Below are 4122 nucleotides of genomic sequence, written 5' to 3'. Positions count from 1 at the left end.
CTCTCTTGGCACCCGATCTTTCCTTTAGCACATGGAAAAAGTTTAAGTTTGGGGGGAGAGTCGAGGATTGCAACAAAGTGGTAAAAAACACAAAAATGAATAAAACGAAAGGCAATGAAAAAGAAAGAAAAGCAAAAAGACAAAAAGAATGTTCAATGTGAAAAAGAATAAAAAGGGATTCAAGAAAAGCAAAGAATGAAAGGTGTGTGTGAGCACGTGATTTTTTCCCTATATGAATTACTCCCATAAATTCAAAACAAAATAATTTCTTTCAGTATTTGCAATTTTGGGGATTTTCGTGGCATTTTCTGGTAATTGTTTGCATTTGTCTGTGCATTTTTATTTTATTTAATTAATGAAAATTACAAAAACAATATATGTTACATTTTCATTTAGGATTTAATTTTACATTTTAGGGATTAATTGACAAATTATTTTATAAAAAATAGTAAAAAAAATCACAAAAATAGTTTATTTTGCACTTTTAATTTTAATTTTGGTAGTTTTTCCTTTAATTGGTTTTTAATTATTTGTAGTAGCAATTATTAGGGTTAATTAATTTAATGTGGTAGGATAATTTGGTTTAGGATTAAATTTAGGTTTTAATTTTAATTTTGGAAAAAAGGAAAAAAAAAAGAATTGTGAAATTGAAAAAAAAGAGAAAAGAAAGAAATAAGAGGGTTTAACACTGGGCCAAAAACGACCCAGATTTCCCCAGCCCAAACATAATCACCCATGTACCCGGCCCAAACCCACGCCTCACCCGGTCCAAATCCCCAACTAATTCAAACGACGTTGTTTCTTCTTGTTGATCTGGACCGTTGATCTTAATTGATCAAACGGTTCGTAACTCAGCCCTTACCTGATATATATATGTCCTAACGCCCTACCCCCCTCATTTCATCGTCCCAAACACCCCCGTCTATTTGAAAGCCCCAAGATTAACCCTAGCTGAGCCGCCCCTAAATCCACCATCGTCCGGTGGTAGCGCCACCTCCAAACGCCACCAAAATAACACCCCATGACCCCCCCACTTCCCTCTTTCTAAATCCCGGACCAATTTCCTTCGAATCTGCCCAGAACTTCTCGAATATTGATTTGAAGAGAAGAACCCTAAAATCCCAAAGTCCAAATCAACGGGTGTGCTGAAGGTTTCAGACTGTAATAGACTTTATTCGCGTATTTTCACATGAAAATACACGATTAAGGGCTATTCCTTTCAGGAATTTGAAAATCCCTGCAAAGTTTGTCGAATCGGCTTCTGGCTGGTGTTAGGTATCTTCTTTGTCCGTTTTATTTATTTGTTTATCTTTTCTTTTGTGTTTCTGCTTCATCTCCTCTTCTGGGTTTTTGTTTAGTTGTTCCGAAGATTTTTTATTCATGCATGATTAGTTCAGGATCCTTTCTTAATTAGTTAATCGTCTAGTAGTTCATTTAATTCCCTCTATTTGTGTCAGTTAGTAGTAATTTAGTTTAGGGTCTTAGTTTTAAAAATTGTTCCAGTACTTGGATGGTTTTGTCTCTCAGAAGCTCATAGAGTTTAGGGTTGTTAATGTACGAATTGGGCTTTAGTCTGTTGTTGACCCATCTCGCAAATATAGCCCATTTAATTTGGTCTATATCCTTGGGTCAATTTGACCCCTTTGGATTTCTGAAGTAATTTTCAAAGGGTTAAGGGGTAAATTAGGTAATTGGTTTATGGAATCTAGGGTGTAACTGTTTGGGAAGCTTTTGGGAAGCTGGGGAGGGGGCTACTTTGTAAAAGCAGAATTTAAACTAGGGGTGTTTAAGCTAAAAGGAAAATTAAAAAGGGATCAAAGGGCAAAAAAATGAACTCTTAAGGCTGCCCTGTTTTCTTGCCTATAAAGGCCTCATTTTCTTGCCTTTCAAGGCAGACAAAAAGAGACTTGAAAGAGAATAAAAAAAATTCTAGAAAACAAAAACAGTTGAAGCTTCTGCAGGAAATACTGTTTCATTGGTTTTAGCTTTGTAATCTGAAATCCTCTTCTTCCTGAATCGATTTTCCTGATTGTTTGAGCTTAGAAATAGTTTGAAACTTAGTCATGAAGGCTAGATTTTGGTGTTTGCTTGGTTGAAAGTGTGTTTGACACTGTAATCTGGTCTGCTGAATTTTATTTTCTGGGGTTTGAGCTATTTTGGACTGTTTCATCGGATTTGAGTTCCACTATGCTGTTTGTTACTGCTGCTGGACCTTTCATTACCTCGTTGTTGTTTTCTTCACATTTTCAGGTATGTAAAGACATTTGAACCCTGAGTAAATGTAGACCAGAAGTTTTATGAAAATCAAGCTGAAATGGCTATTTTGCTCCTTCGAGCAGAGGCTATTGGACTTCTTGCGATTTCTGCAAATTTTTCTTGTTAATCATTATGAGTAGTTGGTTATATAGTTTATAGTATATTTCCTTTTTAGACTTTGGATTTGCACCTATGTGTTATAAGTGATGTTGGACTACTGGACTGTTACAGTGCTGTAAGTCAGTGCTAAGCTTAGCCATACCTATGTCTTGTTCATAAATGTCACTCATATCTTTGGAAACTATCAGAATGTGTAGAAAAGTTTGACCTTCCCTTTATCATATTCATTTTAATTGTTTAAACTGTAAACCTGCCCTGTAGCACTGGTTGGCTCAAGGACTTTGGCCTTTGAATAAGTTCAAACTCATGCTAGTAAGACTTTAGGTTTTGTAATTGCTAATTTCACACTGGTCTGTTATGGATTTTGGTTAGTTTTTGGCTGTGAGTTACTGCGATTCTTTGATGTTGATGTATGTTTGAGTTCCTCGCGAAATGATCAATTGGTAGTTGGAGTTTTACTTAAACGAGATTGGCTTGATTTGTTTTTTTTAAACCTTCAGGCCTTTATTGTAAGTTAATCTGGAGGTCTGAAAGTAAGTTGCCTACTGCTAGTTATTTTAATCCGATTTTCAATTACTTTCAAACTAAATTATTGTTAAACTGCACATAATCATGCATTGAATAGTCGAAGGCTCATTGAATATATATGGGTGTTCCGTTGCTAGCCATCTGGGCTCACGTTGTACCCAGTGATATTTTTCAGACGTTGCTGGGGTGCTTGAGGGATTCGATTTAGAACCCCCCCCCTTTCCGCTGATGCCCTGTCTCCCCAAAGGCTTGGGCTCGCGCTTGGGCCCAAATTGTGCGGCCCTTTATTCATTAATCCATCAGCTTATTTGGGTTTGGGTTAAACCCATTTGCCTAAATAACCGACCCTATTTTGTAAGTCTTTAGAGAAACCTTTGACTACACTTGGCGTTTTGATTAATTAAGCTCTTATCAATAATTGGGGTGAGTCATCCCTTATAACACAAGTAGTATATGACCCTCATGGATTAGCTTGAAAAACCGTTTGGCTAGAATAATTCGAAGCGTGCCACGCCGAACAAAAATGATAAACGCACGGCCCTTGTCTAATTAATTTTGATTTAATCCTTAGAATTCGAGGCGTGCCATTTAGTAAGATTTCTATGGCCCTGGCAAAGTTACCAAATGCGCAGTTGCTTTAGGCGCGTATCATAATAATATTACCTTCCTAAACTTGGGTGCGCATTTCATGTGACCCAAATCCAAATCCTAAAACGTTGAATAAAATGTGTTCCGGATTGCGGGTGCATTTCATGTGGAGCGATCCAAAGACATGTTTTAAACGACGTTCAATCTACTTCAAATGGAATAAAAGCGGTTAACAACTAAAATTTGCACATAGGTTCATAATTGTTTAAAATCAGATAATTAAGCTGAATATAATAGTTAAGCGACCGTGATAGAACCACGGAACTCGAGAATGCCTCACCCCTTCTCCCGGGTTAATAGAATTCCTTACTCGGATTTCTGGTTCGCAGACTGTAATACAGAGTCAACCTTTTCCTCGATTCGGGATTTGAACCGGTGACTTGGGACACCATAAAATTATCCCAAGTGGCAACTCTGAATCTTTTAATAATTAATCCCGTTTCGATTGTCACTTAAATTGGAAAAAACTCCCTTATACCATATCCCTTCACGGGGTGTAAGTAAAAAAGAAGGTGTGATAGCTCCGGCGACTCTGCTGGGGAATCGAACCCAAAATCTCTGGTTCAGGGT

This window comes from Nicotiana sylvestris, chromosome 1, assembly GCF_000393655.2.
Source record: "Nicotiana sylvestris chromosome 1, ASM39365v2, whole genome shotgun sequence".
In the NCBI taxonomy this organism is placed as follows: Eukaryota; Viridiplantae; Streptophyta; class Magnoliopsida; order Solanales; family Solanaceae; genus Nicotiana; species Nicotiana sylvestris.
The sequence above is the reverse complement of the archived record's forward strand: the minus strand, read 5'-3'. Positions refer to the sequence as shown.